Source organism: Mus musculus, chromosome 12, assembly GCF_000001635.26.
Source record: "Mus musculus strain C57BL/6J chromosome 12, GRCm38.p6 C57BL/6J".
NCBI classification, from domain to species: domain Eukaryota; kingdom Metazoa; phylum Chordata; class Mammalia; order Rodentia; family Muridae; genus Mus; species Mus musculus.
In genome coordinates, this window is record NC_000078.6 from 105957939 (window position 1) to 105979864 (window position 21926).

General features: G+C 48.0%; 1 annotated feature.

Moving 5' to 3' along the window:
• Positions 14748-17183: an enhancer, noted in NCBI's record as "VISTA enhancer mm1604". NCBI's record gives its function as "enhancer in: hindbrain (rhombencephalon)[7/9] | other[6/9]" and the evidence as "EXISTENCE:transgenic organism evidence [ECO:0001131][PMID:17130149]".

Sequence of the window (21926 nt, forward strand, 5' to 3'; positions counted from 1 at the left end):
CAACGGTAGCTGCCGGTCACAGTCCTGCCCCAGCCCCGCTCCTAGACTGCTTCTGATGTAGGATGCTTTGCTCTGTGTTCCAATCACTTTGGTGTCTGGGCAAGACCGAAATAACAGGACTAAAGCCCCGCTTCTTATTCATCCAACCTTAATGAAACAAACAGCCCAGGCGGCTTCTCACTATGGGTTGCTTTTTTTTTTTTTTCTGCTATTGTTCATAGAAACCAAAGGAACATTTTCTACATGTAAATCGTAAGCATTTTGGGGGTGTGTTTACACACCTGGCTCCTCAGGGGTTGGGGGGTGAACCTAAGAGCTGGTGCTTCCTTCAAGATAAACCTGTGAATGTTCCTGTCGCTACGGCTATAATTGCCTGGAAATATTGCCACATTGGTGAACAGCCTACTCATTCCTGTGGGTTAACACCTTAAATGAGCTAGGCTGATACATGCTGAACTTACCACTGCTGGGGATTCTGGGAACCCTGTCCTATATTTGGTGAGAGACGATTCAGGGGTCACCTGACACCATCTACTTACAAACCTTTGTGTGTGTGTGTGTTTTTTTTAATGTTGTTATATTGTTTTCTTTCTTTCCTGTGTGTGTGTGTGTGTGTGTGTGTGTGTGCGCGTGCATGCACGCACAAATACCACTGGACACATGCAGAGGTCAGAGGACAGTCTGAGGGAGGTGGTTTTCTCTGTCTATCATGAAAGGTCGGAGACTTGAACTCAGGTCTTCAAGCTTGGTAGCAGATGCCTTTACCAGCTGAGCTACCTTGATGGCTTAAAGCTTTGTGTCTTAATATCTGAAGCACCATGCTAGCCATCAGCACAAGACGGGGTTTGGTATGGGCTTGGGATCCAGCTGCAGAAAGAACAAAAAAAAGGGGTGAGCACCCCAGGAAACCTGGGAATGCAGACAGATTCCAGTCCCTGCCTGTCGTTCACACATCTCTTCTATACCCAATTTTGTAATTCCCAAACTCTGTTTATGTTTTTTTTGTAAATCTAATGCATGCATGCATGCATATTCAAGAAGATTATTGCACAGCTCTGTGAACTATCCTAAGCGTTTTAGTGGTGATGGCTTAAAACACCACATAAAAGAAAACAAGGAGTGAGCGGAGAGGAGATGCCGTCACCAGCAGTGACGTACAGTCACCAGCAGTGAGGGCATTCTGCTTCTGGTCTAAGCCATGATGTGTCAATACTACAGCCGGTTGACAATCAGGGTTTCTTTTCTTCTGGGGGGACTTAATGACAATATGAGAACTCTTTGATCAGTTCCCTGAGAGGAACAAACTGGTGGGTTTTTAAGAAAGCTGGGCAAGGAACTTGGAAGCCACACTTTGGAAGAATGTCGGGTCTAGTCCATGGTGGTGGCAGTGGGGAAGGAGCAGCCATTAATGGATGCCGCTTCATTGACTTCCATTTGCAAACAGGATTCACTAGAAAGCATGATGGGGCCCCCAGAGAAAGCCCTAGTCAGTGTACACATGCACAGACACACAGACACACAGACACACAGACACACAGACACACAGACACACAAGCACACAGACACACAGGCACACAGGCACACAGACACAAACCAGACACACAGACACACAGACACACAGACACACAGACACACAGGCACACAGGCACACAGGCACACAGACACACAGACACACAGACACACAGACACACAGGCACACAGACACACAGACACACAGACACACAGACACACAGGCACACAGACACAAACCAGACACACAGACACACAGACACAAACCAGACACCTAGACACACTACAGCTGTTTTTTTTCCTTTAAATACATTATCACTGTTTAAGCTGATGGGTATAGGAAAGAATACAGTCTCTCCTTTTTTTTTCCCAGTCCAACAAGACTGCAGGAAAAAGTGATTCTGTTGTTGCCGAGGTTCAGAACAGCATAATTTTTTTTTTCCAGAACACCACCAGCTCAGCCGTGTTCCCTTTAATGCTGCTCGCTTTCCTTCTTAGAAAAGGGGTTAAAATTAGTAGGCACATTTCATATTAGCGTATTTCATGCAATAAAGCATAAATTATTTAAAATAACACGACCTTTTATCTTGCACCTTTTGAAGGAAGCAAATTAAAAATGTAAATTGGGAGCTAATTAATATGCAAATGTATTCATTCGCAGTTAACAATTAGCAATTAAACCTGCAGTGTCTACAAAGAGCACGGACAAAATTAGTAACTTAATTTATCATTAAAAAATGAAAACGTACACAAAATTTTAATTGACTTTCAAAATATTTTCCCTGCATTTCTTTTTCTTTCATTTTTTTTTAATGCTGAAAGAAATTCTAAAAAATATTATGCCTTAGCATTACGAATGAAACTGGGTGCACGCAGTATTCGGGGAGTTCATTTAATAGGAAAGCACGTTAGGAGAAGTTTGCCTTTTATATGAGGTATTAAAAAATGACATTTAAGAATGTTGACTTGTGTTTCATAGTTGAGTTCAAGACAGAAATAAATACACAGACTCCCCCGTGTTTGGGAATATAGATGGCAGAGATTTGTATGGATAAGGGGCACACTTCCTGTATGAATAGATGTGGCTGTGCATGTGTGTGCATGCGAGTTGGTGCCTTCCAGAAGATACACAGCAAGAGCCCAACCAAGCCATTTCCACGCTCCTGGTTCAGCTTTGAGAATTCCAGTATAAAACGGTTGCATGAAAAAAAAAATCAGCAACAAACAGCTTAAGATGTAAATAAGACACTCTAGGCTGATCGGGAGACGCATTTGCATTCCGTGTTACATTAAGCCACCCACACCACCACCCAGGCACGCAGATTCTCCACTTCTGCATATTTTTCTGACTTTGAGGTCGGTCTCCTACCCCCTCTCCCTGTCAGCCTAGCTCTGCCTGCAGATGTAGGCTTGTGTTTTCTGCACATTTCCATTCTAATGTCACGCAGCATAGGATAGGCGCCCAGCAAACGCGAACGAGCTGCTTGCAACCTTATTCTGGGTATTTAAACAGCACCTGCCGCCGGGCCCCATTAAGTCTCATTCACAAATGTTTTTCTTCCGTTCGGTCTCCATTCATCGATGGCCTCTCTGCATCCCCTCCTTGGATCCTCTTATGTTTAGAATTGGGCTGCACTGCCTGTCTTCTGGTCCACGCTGGCTCCTGGTCTCTTCCCTTAGAGTTGGGTTTTATCATCAACAGAGTCACTGCAGCACTCACAGGATAGTTTCAGCCGGGTGGCAAGTCTGGCTGTTTTCTATAGACAATAAACATCTCTCTCTTCTGAAATGACTCTAATGCAATTCAACCCACATTGTACAGCCTATTTCTATCACAGGCATAAAGGACAATGGTCCCCAGTGTGAGATTCTCAGGAGCCAGGAGGCCATGACAGTCAGAGTTTAAATTGATTTCGCCAGAGAAGGTGTTTGCTCTCTTTCTGGCAGGTTTTTCTGGCTTCAACTGTTATTCTTCTTAGATATGGACTTAGCTTATAAACCAGTGTGTGTGTGTGTGTGTGTGTGTGTGTGTGTGTGTGTGTGTATGTGTAGATTAAAGAAGTAATCTACCCTTTTATCACAGTATCGAAAACATGTACCCTTCAGATGATTTCCAATATGCCTGATAACCCCAGAACTTAAAAAAAAAATTCTTAGTTTGAACTTGGAATTAGGTTACAATGGTAAAAACAGGACCCTTGACTTGGGTGAAGTTATTGTGTTGTGGATCTGCTCACGTCCGTTTGACAGGAGAATTTTTATATCAGGACTCTGCCTAAGGTGTTTCAGGGTATAGGGAGCAAGCAGGGAGCAAGGAACCAAAGGGGTATCTCAGCTCAGCTGGTAATAGGGTCGCCATTCAGAGGAACCCACCACCAAGTCCAGTCCGCGTCTCTAAGGGCTTTAAGGTTCGTAGAAGGCAGCCAGGGACCAGTTTATAGAAACACTTCCTCCTTCTTTTAGAGAAAACAACATTCAATCTCAGTGCGGGGGGCGGGGTGGGGGTGGGGGGAACGTGGACTTTGTCACGGCCACTGCTGAGGGAGTACCTCAGACTCTTCCCTCCTCCCGAGCACCCCTCGGGCTGCTGAAGAAAGTGCTGGATGATCTCCTCCCAATATACAATATGTAAATCTCAATGCGAGAAGCAAATAAAAAACCCAACCTGCACGTAGTCTACCTCATCTGCCAAAAGAGACCCAACCGGCCTTCCATACTTTTTTTTTTTCTTTTTGCTCGGGCGCCTGCGGTAGCAAGCCGTTACAACAATCCGAAAATTAAGTTACCACAATTAGGAATTAGAAGCAGGTGGCATAATAATGGTGCTTTTTTTTTTCATTTCATTTATTAGCAAAAAGAGGGAGAGGCGCTTCATTTATTTTCATCAGCCCTCAGTAAAAGCATAGCAATTTGCAACACAAAAATCATTTCAAGTACCTCAGCCTCGTGCAACCTCGTTTTCCTTTTTTTTTTTTTTTTTTTTTTTTGCTTAAAAGCCTTTTAAAGTTTGCCTGCCCACCACCCCCGCCCCTCGAAAGTGGAGTGTGTGTGTGTGTGTGTGTGTGTGTGCGCGCGCCCTTACCCCTCCCCTCCCCCATGTTAGGTGACGAGGTAAGTGCAGATGGGATCGGATTATTTCCCCCCCTTAAAAAGTTCCGGGGAGCAGAGTTGGAGGTTGGGGGGGGGCACCAGTATGCCCTGCCTCCTTTGCCCAGTTTCTGTTTCACACGGCTTGTGTGTAACATCAAGTAAGGCACTCGACAACTCTCTGCACGCCCCCCCCCCATCAGCCACTCGGGGCCTCATCCACACCCCTGCACCCCTGAGCAGCCCAGCACCCTACAGGCTGCCCGGATGGTCCAGGACCCCAAGGCACGACAACCCTTGCGCTCCCTCTAGCGTTAGTATCTGGGATCGTCATGGGCTGCTGCGCAGCTGAGCTGCCTGCAATCCCTTGGTGTGCGAGATGATGTGGCGTGCACTCCGTTGCTGAGTGCACTCGATGTGCGGGGTGCACGGAGTATGCCGGGCGCTAGGGACTCCTGGAGTTGGATACGTAATTTTGCACGATGCTCCTGCGACCCCACGGTGGGAGATGCTAATTGCCTGCTTTGGGCGGCTCTTTCCATGCTTAAGGCTCCTTTCTCGTGTTGCCCCCTCAGTCCAAGAACTACACTCCAAGCGAGCCGCTGCCCGCTTTCACGCCAGCTCGTAGACTGTGTCTCTCCTGGTCATGGAGAGGTCGCAATGCCAGGCGGTCCCTGTTTTACGCACCCCTCTTCTGCCCGCGCCTTCAACTCCGGGCTGGTTTCACTTTGTCTCCAGTTGGGCCATCTTGGGTGTCCGGGATAGCGGACTTCCTTTTCTGAGCGCTCCTGTTGCTGTTCTCTTCTCGCCACCTTCTAGGTCCCTCCTCGGCCTCCCGCCACAGAGCACGTGTTTTCTACCGTCTTTCTTCTTTGGCGTGTACTTTTCCTTTGTATTTCATCCTTTCGGTTTGCTTCTCTCTCACCTGTCACTACTAAACCGTGTTAGAATGGAGAAGACACGGGCTAGAGGACCCCACAGCCGGCAGTGCTGGGGAGCCCTCTGTAGGCTCCTACGTCTTTCTTACTTCAGTGTGAAGTGTGTCAGCTTGGTTTCCAGACTTCACAAAGGTTGTAGGGATTTGAGGAAGATCAAACAAGCCGTGGGCACACCTGCCAAGGGGACGGGGCAGGGTGGGGTTGGGGGAGAAGACCAGAGACAGAGATGGGAGGAGGGGTGGAGGCGAGACAGCGCTGCCCTTCTGGAGTATAATTTGGCAATCCATACGAAGAACCTTTTGCACATTATCAGTAATGCCACTTCTTGGAATCCAGCCCAAAGAAATAATATGAAAGGTTAAAAAAATATTTTGGACCCAAAAATGTTAATCACAGGCCTGTGAGATAGCTCATCAGCTGAAGAAGAAAACCAACTCCAGCAAGTTGTTCTCTGATCTCCACAGGATGCCACGGGGCCTACATACCCTGCCCTACATAATACATTAATAAATAAATGTAATTTTAAAAAAAGAATCAAACTACAGGGGGCATGAAGAAATCTTGGGAATAGGCCATGGAGTGGTCAGCCTGAACGCAGGACCCCGGGCAGACACGCTGACTGTCCTGGTGAGGCTGGACGCAGATGCAGACGCACACAGAAAACATCTGGACGCGCCCGTCCAGGCAGCTGGTACCAAACATGGTTTCTTTCCTTCCTTTTTCAACTTCTCTTCTGCCTCCTGGTTTTCTGGAGGGAGCTTGCATTTAAGGATGGAATAAAAACATAGGCCTCTCGATTTCCTTTGCAAACAGCAAGCCCCTGAGAAAAAGGACAGTGAGGCCCAGTGTCTGCATGTACAGGAGCTGTGAAGTACTGGAAAGTGACCGAGATGAGGATGCGGGGGTTGGAGACAGAGCGTGGGTTTGGGGAAACTTTGCCTGCTTCCCATGAGCCGGGCACTGCTGGGCTCCATGGGCAGAACCACAGGTTCTGCTGGTTTGTTTATCTAATGTTTACATTTAGTTAGTTAGTTAGTTAGTTAGTTAGTTAGTTAATGGGTGAGGTGTGTGTGTGTGTGTATTATTGTGAGAGAGAGGGAGAGGAGAAGGAAGAGGGCAACTTGAAGGAGTCCTCTCCTTCCATCATATGGGCCCCAGGAGTTGAACTCAGGACATCAGGTGTAGTGTCAAAGTTGGCATTTTGGATTCTTTAAAAACAAAACAAAACAAAACACAGAACTATTGTAACAATATGTTTTTGTTTTAATCCCAGGAGTGGGATATGGGGCTGCTTCAGACTGTCCACAGCAGCTGGCTGTGATTTGCCTCGTGCTCTAGCAGAGGAGTGATTGTGCCAGCTGCAGATAGTTTCTGTGATTGTGTGATGTTTGGAATGCTGGGGACTTTGCAGAGGGTATATAAATGCCAGGGTCCTGAGAGGTGTGGTGGGATGTTAGTTGGTCTTGGTCGCTATAGGTCATTGTTGGTCACCCTTTGTTAAGTACGGTGCCCGAAGAAGAAAGAAGAAATTAGATATCCTGTTGGAAAAGATGATATACTTGTCCCAAGAAACTCCTCACTCCTAGTCAGCAGGAAGTGATCTAATGATGTCACCCCTTTTCCCTCTACCCGTTTTTCTCTACTATGTAGTGTTAGGGGGTTGAAAGGGTGGAAGGAAAGGGGTGGAGAACGGTGGAAGAAAGAAGACCTCACAAAATAGGCAAAGTCCGGCTACAGTCAGGCCTAGCAGCAAGCATTTTTTCTGGCTCCGCCCACTTTGCTAGCCTGGAGCTGATCAGTTCTTTCATGTTGATGAAACACCCCTTCTGGCCTGGGGTCTCAGTTGGAACTAGACCCCCTGTCTCTAGGCACCTAAACACTTATTCCAATAGTTGTCACAGCTATCTTATCTTGTCACAAATAGGGTTGTGTGTGGATAGGTACACCCTAGAATATGACCCAAAATGCTGGGCACATGCATTGAGCACTCACTGGGGACCAGGGCTGTAAATTCCACAGACCCTTCCTGATGAAACTAGAAACTGGGGGAGTTCAATTCCCATGACCTTTCACCTCCTATGTCAGACCTTCTGATACTGTCTTCCTGTCCTCCATTCCCTTCTGTCAAGCAAGACATTGGACCTGGTATGACAGCCACCCTCTGAAAATGTGTCCAGGGCCACTGAGCAATCGAAGCTGCCTTTTAATTCATTGCGCTTGATGTATCAGCATGAGTTATAACTGCAATGTCCGATGGCCCAGTTCACTAAGAACCTGTCCTCAGCTCTGCCTGTGACATGGTCATTCACATCTCTCCTTTATGTTCCTCTGTCACTACCTCTGCAGTGCGAACGTCACTGCTGTGGCATGCCTGGTTTAATAGCAGCTCTGCCAATGTGTGGGAGCCCAGGTGAGCATCTCTTCAGGGACCTGGGTCTGAGGGCTGAGAGCCCTTGTGGAAGTCTTTATACCAGGAGAATGGACAAGCGACAGAGCTGCAAAGTTTCTTCTCCTCAGACAAGCAGGTGCTAAAACCTTACCAGTAACAGAGCCAAGACTCTCTGAGGACAGTACTAATGGGCATTCCTTAAAATTTGCTCTCTGAGAACCTCTTGTGTCACCCTGACTCTGGCTCTGCTGGGTACCCACAGCCAGCTTCTCTGCCCCTCTTGGAATCCTGCAGTTTCTGGGGTTTCTATCTGATGTCTGCGTTTGTATCTGTCTTCTCCATTAAGCTTAGCATCCCTACGGGGCTGATGGTTTCTCTGTCCCCAATGAGGACTGAATCTACAGGACCCACCGCACAGTGGGCATTCCGTAAGTATGTATATGAGTCAACACAGCACACAGTAGGTGCTTCCTAAGACCATATAGACATAAGCACAACACACAGTGGGTACTCCTTAAGAGTGCGTGTAAACTGGGGCTGGAGAGATGGCTCAGTAGTTAAGAACACAGGCTGCTTTTGCAGAGGACCTGGGTTCAATTCCCAGTACCCACAGAGTGTCTCACAACATTCTGTAAATCCAGTTCCAGGGGATCTGATGCCTTCTTGAGTACCGGGCATATAAGATAAAAATAAAATATTTTGAAAAGAGTAAGGTGGATTAAAAATAAGAATATATTTAAATAGACACAGCACACAGTGGGTGCTCCAGTAGAATATGTATAGGAAACACAAAAGCTTAGTGGAAAGTTTGTGGGGCTGGAGACCTAAGTCTAGACTCCTGAGTTTGACTCCTCTTCTTATTCTAATGAGATGTGTGACATGAGACACATTCCCCCCTGGACTCAGTGTCCTTGTATGTTAGTTCCACAGACACTCTCCTTCCTGTTCACCTTCAGGAGATACTGTAAGTGCAAATAAGACACCGTGTGGCTTTAGAAAGTCATTCCCACAAATAAAATGCTCTGAAAATCTGCAACACTGAATTCTTTTTGGCCTTTGGCCATTTTGTATGTGGGCGTCACCTGGGTAAAAGAGAACCAAGAGCCAGTGCTCTCTGACTAACGTGTAACAGACAGGAGCAGTAGCTAACTCACCAAGCAAGGAGGGTGCACACTCATGCCTCACTGAGTACCAGCCTCGGGGCTCGGCTTAGATGTCTTGAATCTTCCTCCATAAGAAAGTAAGGGCTGTCTGTCAGGAAGGAGGCCTTGGGGGGTGGGGGGGGGGGCGGGCGGTGAAGCCAGCCTCTCGGATGGGAGGGGTTTTTCCATCTGACTTTGAGGAAGTAAGTTTTCTCCTGAAAACCACAAATCTTTGTCGTTTCTTCCTCTGCTTGAGAATTTCTTCCAATCTGTGATTCTGAGAACCACAGTGGGCATCTGCGGCCTGTGTCAGCTACGGGTGTCACCAGGACTGCTCCAGGGGGGTTAATTGCATCTAAGCGTTGGAAAGCGACTCTCTAATTAAACTTTGAAACGGAATGGCAAAATCACTGGGTGACAGACTGTCTGTGGGAGGGTCCCCTGAGGTGTTCTTCGTTTGTAGCTAATCATCTTCTGGGCCCAGGCTGTGCCTGTGTGCGGTGGGGCCGGTGTTCAGACCTCGCTGTGTACAACTCTGGATTCCCTTGGAGGTTTGTCAGACAGGCCCCCCGCGGTGCTCTGTGCCCTGCCTGAACCCCACAGTTGGGCCTGGATATCTTGGAAGACTTTCATTTCTTGTCTTCGACTCTCTGATTTCTATTTAAAATCAAAAGGTTATTTCTATACTTAGAACCATGACATCAAAGAAATCCGACTGTTGGGAGTTAATTCTAGATGTTTGTGAGTATTGCCCAAAGAACTCGAGTTTGAGACCGTTGGCACGGGCTATCAAATTCCCTCAAATTGAAGTCCTCCTGTCTATTCAGCGCCCTAAGCCAGGGCCCCCGCCAGACACTTTGGAGGATCTCAGGTGCGGCTACAAAGCACCCTGCCGTGAGGCTCTCCGCTGAGTGGTCTGCCAGGTCAATGGACACCTCACAACTTCCGGAACATCCCCTTTGCCACTCGCCCCTCCCTTTCCTTTGCACGGACACTGTGGTGTCTCCTGATGAAGCGGCTACCCGAGCCCCTCTAAACCAGACTTCCTGATGTCTGTAAGCGATTTTCCAGATTAAGTGGATCGTCTGCCCTGAGCGTGGCAGCCCTGTTCATTGGGCTGGGGTCCCAGCTTGACAACGTCAACAGCGATCCTCGGCTTCCTGATCGCAGAGGCACTTGCTGCCTTGTTGTCCCCACCGAGATCCACAGTGTCCCCTCAAAATGCAGCCACTGTAAAACTTCCTCCTTTGGGTTTCTTCTTGTGCACAATGCGACAGTAATGAGTAATGGCCCTCGGTTTGTTGTTGTTGTTTGGTTTATTTTGCTTTGTTTTTTGTTTTTGACGGAGTTTCCCTTTGTAGCCCTGTGTGTCCGGGAACCCCCTTTAAAGACAAGACTGGCCCAGAACTTGTCTCTGCTTCGAGAGGGCTGGGATTAAAGGCATGTACTACCACCACCTGGCTGCCTTTTAAAGTCACCCTCGAAGGCCATCCCCTCTGGGAACTTTGCCCCCAGCAGAAGTGAGCCGAATCTTTTCTGGCTCTCTATAGCTGCCAGCATAGTCTGTGGCTCAGGGTGGGTTAAAGACCAAAAAAGTAAAAAATAAAAATTAAATTAAAAAACACAACAACAACAACAAAAACCAAAAAAAACAGGCTCTAACATTGGTGCCACCAACAGGGGACCACATGTTCAAATACGTGAGTCTGTAGGGGACATTTCTCCTCTGCATTACAAGCACTCATCACGTACCAAGGTGTGAAGATGAGCAGTGGGTAAAAAGGCTGCTTCTGCAGTCTGCAGGATGGGAGGGGTCCTCTAAGCAATCAAGACAAATTCAGATCTGGTGGAGGACAGTCACTGTGTGGCAGAGGGTTGCAGTGCAGGCGAGTGGGCCCGCGGAGCATGTAGGCCTTCGAGAACGGCCAGGGAGAGCTCTTTCTGAGTAGAGAGGTTTGTAGACAGCCCGGAGTGCATCCTCACTCCTGTGGGTTTCTTTGTCTTTATCTCCGTCCTCCCACAATTGCCTCATTGGGGCTGTGTCTTCAGCAGAGGTCACACAGGGGGTCTGAAGAGCCACCCCAGGACTATAACAGCATTGTTTTATTCAATAACTATGGAGGCTATATCTCCTTACCCTGCTCAGCACCACTTCTGCAGGATGTCCCTGTGACAAATGCATCCTAGGGGACTGGGCCAAGAAAACTGGTTCAATTGATGTCCTCTTGGATCCCAGCTCTAGAGAGGAAGAACACTGTGGCCTGCTGTCCTGGCCTTGGGGATCTGTTGGGAGGAGCTCGAGAAGAGAGTGGAACCTGGTTCATAGCGTTACCTGGAAGAGAGCATCATTGCCCCCACAGCTGGATCTAAGCAAACCTTATTTGTGTGAGGTGGTTTGTTTTTTTTTTTGTTTTTTTTTTGTTTTTTTTTTTTTATTGTAAGCTGTTCTTTTGGAAAAGAAAGTGAGGGGAGGGGGCAGTTATGTCTATCAAAACTCGGTTTAGAATAGCTGATGGCAGGGCTAAATAGAGTTTGTACCTGTCTCTCAAACGCCATTTGCCAAACTTGGCTCTACAACACACAAAGCCTCTGGGAGATGTTCAAGGGAGGGAGACAATCGGAGCTGGCGGTGTGTGTCATCTACATCAGAAACATCACAAACATCTTTACAGCACTAATGACAGAGTAGGAGAGGAGGGACTGCAGAACAGGGGCGTGGGCTCTGGAGTCACAGCCCCCAGGTCCCACTGACCCTGAGACTCAGCTCAATCTGCCCATGTGTGCACATGTGCCTGCATGTGTGGGTGTAGGGCATTCCTGTGAGTGTGCACGTACTTGTGGAAAGGCCAGAGGATAAGCTTGGCTGTCATTCAGGTGCTAAGCTTGCTGTCATTCAGGTGCCACCCATCTCTTTTTGTTTTGCTTGTTTGTTTGTTTGTTTGTTTGTTTGGATTTTCTTGAGACAGAGTCTCTCCTTGGCCTGGTACTTTCCTAGCAGGCTTGGCTGGTCAGCAAGCTCCAGAAATATCCCTGTCACGGCTCCCTGCTCCTAGCAGTACAAGCATACCCCATGCCCTGTTTTTACATGGGTGCTGGGTTTCAAACTCAGGTCCTCATACTCCTCATGCTCTCAAGGCAGGCTCTCTACTGACTAAGCCATCTTGGCATCTCTTTAATGGGTGTTGTTGTTGTTGTTGGTATTAGTTAGGATTTTACTGCTGTAAACAAACACCATGATCAAGGCAACTCTTTTTTTTTTCTTCTTCTTTTTTGGTTTTTCGAGACAGGGTTTCTCTGTGTAGCCCTGGCTGTCCTGGAACTCACTCTGTAGACCAGGCTGGCCTCTAACTCAGAAATCCGCCTGCCTCTGCCTCTGCCTCTGCCTCTGCCTCCCGAGTGCTGGGATTAAAGGCAACTCTTATAAGGACAACATTTAGCTGGGGCTGGCTTACAGGTTTAGAAGTTCAGTCCATTGTCATCAATGTGGGAACATGGTGGCATCCAGGCAGACATGGTGCAGAAGAAGCTGAGAGTTCTACATCTTCATCTGAAGGCTGTTAGCAGAATACTAGCTTCCAGGCAGCTAGGATGAGGGTCTTTAAGCCCCCACCCACAGTGACACACCTGCTCCAACAAGGCCACACCCACTCCAACAGGGCCACACCTCCTAAAAGTGCTACTCCCTGGGCAGAGCATACACAGACCACTATGCTTGTCCTAAACTATCCCTGGTTGTAGAACCTGCCTTTGGGGCTGAGGACAGTGGCAGGGAGCGGGGAGTCCACAGCTTGGAGTATCTTCTCTTCTCAAATGTTATTGTCTCTTTGGGAAAGGGTCTCCCCAACCCGATGTGAGTAGTAGGATGTCCGATGACAGATCACCTTCTGTAGGAAGCCATGCCAGCCTATAACAGGCCGTGCATTTCTCCTACTCTCTGCCAATCTGTGTGCCTTCTGGTTGACAATTGCCTATCTTTGTCACGCCTTTTATCTTGTAGTTTTAACATTTATTGATGCAATTATTCAATGTTTACTTTTTTATTAAGCATATGGATCAAATTTTGATCACTTCTCACAGCAATTAATCCTACTATAAGACTTTTTTTTTTTTTTAAATCGGCTTCTTCCATTTAAATGACACCGTGTGAGCCTCTGCTGGCTCCCTGACAGAACAGTATCATTTAAATAACGCACCACCATAATACACCACCGCCAAACAAGTTTGGGAGATGTTGCCTGGAGTTCCAGCTTACTGCGTGTGACCCCTGGGGGCAGGAGAGCCACAGCCAGCCCGCTTGGATGCACAGCCACCCTTTCCGTGAGACCTTGCAAGCTGTGGTGGGATGTGGTTTTGTTTTGAGTGTTACCAGGGTGAAGAGGAAGCAGCCACTGGCTAGAAGCTCTTTGTGAAGCGGTTTGGGTGGAGATGCCATAAACCCCAGAGCTCTGGAGCTCTCTGGAGCTCTCCACACTTCCCCTCAGCTGTGCCTACAGAGGCCGGGCTGGGGGCAGGTGAGATAGAAGGAAAATGAATCTCCATTTTTCCTTTTCTGTCTCAATTTCCTCTTTCCCCATTAAGCTCCGCACCTCATTATACCACCATCAGTGTCCCTGTATTCTAGTGGACCTTCAGAGGGGTCAGCACATGTGACAATACACACTTGGACTCCCAGAGTCTTCAGTGCCCCCCCCCCCCTTCTAGCAGCCCCTTCTCGAGGGGTCAGCACATGTGTCAATACACACTTGGACTCCCAGAGTCTTCAATGCCCCCTCCCTTCTAGCAGCCCCTTCTCGAGGGGTCAGCACATGTGTCAATACACACTTGGGCTTTGCACCAAGATATTTTCTATCCTTCAGTTCTTTAACCAGCAGAGAAAAATCCTGCCTGCCCTAGAACCACTACTTAATGTCCCATGAGCTACAGAAAGTCCCACAACTGGGACAAAAGTCCCAGGGAAGCAGAAGGGATAAATATTCTGCCCTCCTGGGGCCTGCGATGGTTCCTCTGCATTGTTAACTTTATGGGATTCAGAGTCACCATGGAAATACAACTATGTGTGTGCCCATGAGGGCATTTCCAGGGAGGTGTAACTAAGAAGGGAAGACAGGGCAAGGTGAGCCCATGGGCTCCTGCCTTAGACTACTTAAAAAGGAGAAAGCAAGCTGAACACCACCAGCCTGAGGGTGGACACAATGTAACCAGCTGCTTCAAGGGCCTATCACCACGGCTTCCTGCTGTGATGGAATGTGCACCCACAGACTGTGAGCCAGAACACAGCATGGACCATGTGCCCTCAGACTGTGAGCCAGAACAAACCCTTTTCTTCATTAACTTGCTTCTGTCAAGTATTTTGTCACAGCAACATAGAAGAAAACCGAGAGGGCCTAGGAAAGTTCTTGGTGCTCAAGGGCATGATGGCTTTGTCCCTGAGTAGTATCTGGTGAGTTTATGTAACCTGAGCTCGTGTACATCTGAGCTGGAGTGTGTGCATGAGGAAGTGATCTCATCTCGAAACAGGAAGCCGGAGAGTAAGTCAAGGATCAAACTCAGGCTTCTGTAACAATCGGCTCATATCTCTCGAGAGGATCCTTATTCCCTTCCAAGACTTCCTATGACATAAGAATCTTACTCGACTCCATCGGTTAAAGAAACGAATGCCTCATATCACCACAGTGGGGACCAAGCTTCCAAGATGTGAGCCCTGAAGACACATCACATCCAGAATGCAGCACAAAGGAAATACCTAATCATTTGATTGTTATGTCACGGAGTGGCAGATGCTAGTTCATTGTTCACCGAACAAATTACACACAGGCCTGCGCATATGTGAACTACAAATCCCAGGATCCTTTGTGGTAAAGAGATGCCATACGGCTGCATTCTGGCCAATGGAATGTGGGGAAAATGACAGGATGCCCCTCCTACATGGCCATGGAAACCCTGTTCTACAATCTTCGAAGCCTCTCTTTTCCTTCATCTACCTCCGGAGTTGATGGGGCAGTCCGGGGGGCTGGGGGGCGTGGAGGGGGGACAGCTGAATGAATGGACAGACCAGAATGACTTCATTCATGGGGGATGATGGGCAAGCTACAGCAGGAGATCACTGTGATAAGGAGTGTAGCAAAACAGACGTGCCTACTCTACCTCAACAACCACTGCCCTCCTGTTAGGACAGACCAGTGAGCCACGTTAGGCACAGGTCTCTGTAGGCAAGGCCAGTGGCATCCGGTGGAGAGTCAGACATGTAGATGACAGGGGTAGTTTTCCTGACCTGGAGGGGTCACTAGGCATATACGTTTGACAGGCAGCAGTGCGGACTGAAAAAAATGGGGGTCCCGGTAGAAGACTCCAGATGGCATCGTCATCCCCCGCAGCCACAGAAAGATGACTATTGTGGAAGAGAAATGGAAGCCAAAGTCAGGATCTATGCTGGGGCTCGGGTCGAAGTGGCTGAAGCAGAGAAGGTTCAGGCCTAGGATAGATGCAAGCCCCTTGCGGGAGTTCCTTGCTGCTGGGCCAGGATGTGAGAGGGAAGATGTGCCACAGTACCCTACCTCATGACTCAGAAGCCACCGATGCCCTTGAGGAGGAAGGCGGACCCTTCTTCCTTCCTTCCTTCCTTCCTTCCTTCCTTCCTTCCTTCTTTCCTTCCTTCCTCTGTCTGCATACCCTGCCATCCAGGAACCTTCTGTGTGCCCATGCCTGAGCTGAGGGTGGGAGGTGCATCCGGTCCGATCTAGGACGTGAAAGCAGAGCTCAGCCGAGGGAGGGAAGAGGATGGAGCAGAGGAGAGTCTGGAAGCCTGAGCAGGTGGCGAGATCACAGTAGCTGCCCAGAACCGGAAGTGAATCCCCCCACCTCCTTAGCAAGACAGAGGGAAGCTGGGCTCTGCTCACTCCATAGTGAATGAATGCCTCTTTGTCCCTCTTCCTCTGGGAAGGACAATGCCGTGGCCTGGTTCCTTTATGCTCTGGGGCCAGGAGGCTCTTAGCAGATGTTAAATGCAGTAACACCCACACACTTTAGCAGCTTTGGTGCCCACTGGTGAGGATGCACGCGTATGTACACACACACACACACACACACACACACACACACACACACACACCACACACACACACACACACACACACACACACACACACACACACACACACACACACTCACACAGAGTCGTTAGGTCTGGCAGATGCAATTAGCCTCTGGGTCCCTTAGAATTAGATGCAGGTGGCTAATTGTCCATGCCAGGAGGCAACTGTGGGCACAATTAGTCATGTCTCTTTCCCCGCTTGGGGCTAATATCTGGAGGTGGGGCCGAGGGAGGGAGTTTGAGAAGCCGGATCTGTCTTGAGCCACGGACTGTGATGGGTGACTTTTGGTGGGGCTGCTCACCCTCCAGGGTTGGGGAGCACTGTGGGAGTGGTCAAGGGCAGGAGGGTGGGGAGGGAGGGTGGCAGCTGCTTTGAGCAGACCCTGCAATCTCCTCCCCACCCTGTCAGCACCCTGGCTTCTAGATGTGGATGCTGAGTTCCACTTGTTGGCAAAGCCCTATGCCTGCATCATAGCCCAAAGTCACTCACTTTGCTGGAGATGTCTTCACTCCATCTGTTCTCATGGGGCAGAATGGCGAAACCCTGAGCCTGCTCATGACCAGGTCCCCCGGCTGCTTTTATGTCTTTCCTATAGTTGTTTTCTCCCTCTCTTTCTTTGTAAATTTTATCTCTCTCTCTCTCTTGAGAGAGGGTCTCACTCTATAGCTCTGGCTGTCCCAGAACTCACTCTGTGGACCAGGCTGGTCTCAGACTCACAAAGATCTGCTTGCCTCTGCCTCCTGAGTGCTGGGATTAAAGGTGTGTGCCACCATGCCCAGCTCCCATGGCTCTTTCTTGTCCTCCTTGTCCATAATGTCTTACCAGGCTGAGAGATGACTCCCAGAGACTAGACACTGGCTTAGAGCAGAACTGGCCTGGGAAATCCCCAGTGTAAAATTAGCATTGGCTACTAGGGTCCTGCACGCACCCCGGGCACCAGGGCCAGGGATGCAGAGGGGCCTGTGAGTTTACAGAGAACGTGCACTGCATCCATTGGATGAGAGATGACAATGGCCAGCCGTTCTAATGCTCTCCTAAAGTTCAGTGACTCACTAGAGATCTAGGTGTTGCCTTGCTGAGCCCTCAGTTTCCCAAGTTGCTAAGGTGTTGAGTCTCTGTAAGTCTTGAAGTCTACCCAGTTCTGTCAATTTCCGCCAGAGCTTCGGAGTTCAGGAGGGGATGGCCTCTGACCAGGAGAGAGGGAAGTTGTGAAGTTCACAGAGAAGGGTGTTGGAAACTGGCTTGGCTGCTAGGATGGAAGCCTGTGTAAGGGCAGAGCTGGTGGTGCCCTGAGGTAGGCTGAGCTGCATTTATCTGGGGGTTGCCAATGACTAAGGGCATCACGGGGAATATACTTAGTGGTGCGCCTTGGCCTCCACAGAGGCTACTCAATGAATCACACCTCTGATGTTCACAGATCGGAGAAGCTGACTCGCTGTGGCCCATAGATGCTGCCGTCCTCTGCGCCAGGCTCGAGCAGTGCAGTGGCCATGTTCCTTCTTACACACTATGTAAGAAGTCCAGCTATTTGGAGACCTCCGAGTTCCCTGCAGGTTGTATGGAGAGGGATGCCTCAGTAGGCCCCATCCGGTCCAGCGAGGCTAACCCCACAGCAGACAAGTGCAGATAGCATCTTGCAAACCCACTCAGCTGCCAGTGGGACACAATGGTAGAAAAGGCTCCAAGCAGGGGCCAGCCACATTGCTAGGGAAAAAAATACCTCCCCTAGCTGATCATCCCCCAAGATCATAAAGAGAACCATTACTGCCTTTTAGTATGTGTGTGCTCACATGCATGCAGGTATGTGCCAGTGCACGAGGAAGCCCAAGGTTGGCATACACAGTCTTTCTCCATCACTGTCCACCTTATTCACTGATGCACGGTAACTCACTGAATCCCGAGCTCATCGATCAATATGCTTTATCTAACTCGACGTTTTGCTCTGGGCTTTCATCGCTCTCCACTTTCGAGGGCTGGAACCACAGCAGGGTACCACACCCACCCAGCACCTATGCTGCATTCCTCACCTTTATGAATCGAGGACTTTAACCACTTAGCCATCTCCCTGCCCACAAATTACTGTTTTAAACCATGAAATTTTGAGCCTGTATGAGATGTGGCAATAGCTAGCCATAAAAGTCCAGGGAGGGCTGCTTTCAGATATGAGTGGATCTGAGCCTCAAATAATATCCCCTTGTCTTCTTTGCTTTCTCATATCTTGCTCTCTCTTTGTGCTGATGCCTTTCCCAAACTATCTTTTTCTGCTGGTCACTCCCTAGACCTTCTGTATTGTGCCATCCCTGCCTCTGACACAGGTAGATAGACATGTTCCGCATCTCAGTCACTTGCTAACATATTCTCACAGGTCACTTCCTAACTCAGCACAGCGAGAAGGCATTGGAGGAGCTTTCTGTCCCCCTCAGTAGTGTCTCATCTCTTGACACTACAACACAGTGTTGTCATCTGTTCACACACATGCACACGCACACGCTCACGAAAGAATCTCATAATGTTTTAAGGAAATGACAATTTTCTACTCGACAAAGTTCATAGCTGTCCTGGACATGAGTCACAGATTGAGCATGCCAGCCACAGTGTGACTTAAAGCCACTTGATGAATTTGGACATCAGCCCTACAATAAGTCACATCTTCAACTCCTAAGCACTTGTTCAGAAAGGATGTCTAAGGGGGCATCTACCTGTGGCCTCTAGAGATGGCTCCAAACTAGGGACAGGTGTGATTCCTCTGAGCCCAAGCCTTCTCCATCGTGTGGAAGGAGCCAGCTAGGGTCCCCAGTAGAAGGCAGAACACAACATGCTCCAAATAGGACCATTTTTCCGTGGATTCTAGAGCCACGTGATTCTGCACTTGTAGAGTTTAAGTCTTCTGAGGCTTCCTGAAAATTGAGGTCCAGACTTGAAGGAACCAGGACGAGCCTCTCTCTGAGAGACAAAGACCAGCAGATGCAGCCCCTCCTGAGCCTGTAGTGGAGCTGAGACACGCCCCAGGGGAGCTCTGGCCTGATCAGTATGCCTACAGGGTATTCATTTTCTCTACTGATTACTCTCAAAAGCCCTGAATATATGAAAAGACAAAGGACTTTTACTCTGAGCAAAAGCACAGGGCAGAAGCTCAAAGAAATTTTAAAAATAAGAAACACTTGGGGGCTGGAGAGATGGCTCAGTGGTTAAGAACAATGAGTACTCTGCCAGAGGTCCTGAGTTCAATTCGCAGCAACCACCTGGTGGCTCACAGCCATCTGTAATGGGATCAGATGCCCTCTTCTGGTGTGTCTGAGGACAGCTGAAGTGTACTCATATAAATAAAAAGTAAATTAATCTTTTTTTTAAAGTCTCTTTCCTGTTTTGTTTTTTGTTTTGTTTTGTTTTGTTTTTCTTAAAGAAAGAAACCTTGGCCAGGGGATGTACCTCAGTTGGTAGAGTACTTGCCTAGCGTGTGCAAAGCCCTGGGTTTGTTCCCAGCAACACGGAAAACCAGATATGGTGGCATATGCCTATCTTCCCAGCAGTCAGAATATGAAGGCAAAAGAGTCAGGAGTTCAGGGTCGTCCTTGGCTGCATAGTGAGCCTGGTTACACTATGCGACAAGCTGTCCCAAGAAACAAAACAAAAATTAAAAAAATAATAATAAGAGAAACTGAGTACTAGAAGTAAGAAGACCATTTACCATGGTAAAAGCTGTTTGATTTTCAAGCTTGACTCTTTTATTTATGTATTTATTCATTCATTCATTCATTCATTCATTTATTATATGTAAGTACACTGTAGCTGTCTTCAGACACACCAGAAGAGGGCGTCAGATCTCATTACAGATGGTTGTGAGCCATCATGTGGTTGCTGGGATTTGAACTCAGGACCTCTGGAAGAGCAGTCAGTGCTCTTAACCACTTAGCCATCTCACCAGCCCCTCAAGCTTGATTTTTTTTTTTTTTTTTTTTTTGAGACAGGGTTTCTCTGTGTAGCCCTGGCTGTCCTGGAACTCATTCTGTAGATCAGGCTGCCCTGGAACTCAGAAATTCGCCTGCCTCTGCCTCCCAAGTGCTGGGATTAAAGGTGTGTGACACCACTGCCCAAACTTAAGCTTGATTCTTAATTCTTCAGATCTGGAATACAGTAATTAGTATTTCATCCATGTGAGGATGAACCTTCCTAGCCACCCTCTCATTCATCCATCCATCACCCATCCACTCATTCTTTCATTATCCATCCATCTACCATCTATCTACCCACCCGTCCATCGACCTACCTACCCATCCATCTACCCATCCATCCCTCCATCCATCCACCATCCATCTACCCATCCATCCACATTCATCTATCTATCCATCTATCAATTATCCACCATTCACCCACCCACCCATCCATCCATCATTTATCCATCCACCAATTCACCCATCCATCATCCATTCATCTATCCATCCATCCATCCATCCATCCATCCATTTATTCATCCTCCCATCATTCATCCACCCATCCATTCACCATCCTTCTACTCATTTAACCACCATCCACCTACCCACCATCCACCCATCCATCCATCCATCCACCTGCCTATCTTCCCATCATTTGCCCATCCATCCATGTATCTATCCACCATCCACCTCTCCATCCATCCACCTCTTCATCCACCTCTCCTTCCACTGAGCCACCTACCCACTGTTCTATCTATCTAGTGAACTAACAACTCAACAGATCCTATCTATTACAAATCAGTGAGAGAAAATGCCAGTGCTGGGGAAAGACTTAGAGAGAAATCCTCAGAGCAAGGAAAAGGTTAAAATAAATCAAAATAAAATTGGAGCTGGCTGTGGGCTTATTCTTAATGACACATGGAAGCAATAAAGCAGCTATGCTATGTAATGGACCACTGAGGATTTTTCGCTCTCAGTCAGTCCGAGATGTACCGAATCCAATATCCTATCAGTGATTTGATTTGTTAATAATCAAATTGCAAATACCTTTTCATTTGGCTTCAAAAAGCAAACAGCCATTCGGAATAATTTTTATGGGTCTTGGAATGCAAAATAAACTTAAAATATTGTGTTTGCAAGCCCTACTGGCATGACCGTATTATAATTTATATTGGCCTATTTTGATGTACAGTGGCGTAATGAAACTTTAAAAAATATATTCTGCAAAGCTGCATCTAAGCCCAAGCCTGCAGCACAGATTAATGTAAGAACATCATGGGGATTCTTTGCATATTTTGTACGGAAATTTCTAGAGAATGACTGTTCACCGAAACCTCAACCGTGTAGGATCTGCAGTCTCTCAGATTCATCTATTGTCACCGTGCCTGGCCCTCTCTGAATCCTTCTCTTGCCCGAATCTTCTACCTCCTACCCCCAGCCCCCCAACTCCACCAGCTCACATTCTGAGCATGGTGTGTGCACACGTGTCTGTATTTAGTTTTCAAGTTCCTCTGGCCCTGATACCCTTCCATTCCTCTCTGTCTGTATGGCACCTCAGACATTTGCCAGCCTCCAGCTCAAATGCCACCCCTGCTGGCATCGAACCCTGACCCTCCCCGGAGTTATCACATCCTCTCTTCCACAGAAATTTGAAAGGAATTCCGTGATAGCTCTTGTCATGGTGTGTTATTTATTTACACTCACAAGACTAACTTCCTTGACAACCCAACCAAGATATGCTCAGTCCCAAAGCTTTCGACACAAGGGGCTTGGGACACAGATGTTTCCTACAGATGTGAGGGTGATGGGCAGATGGATGGATCTGGGTAACAAAGGGG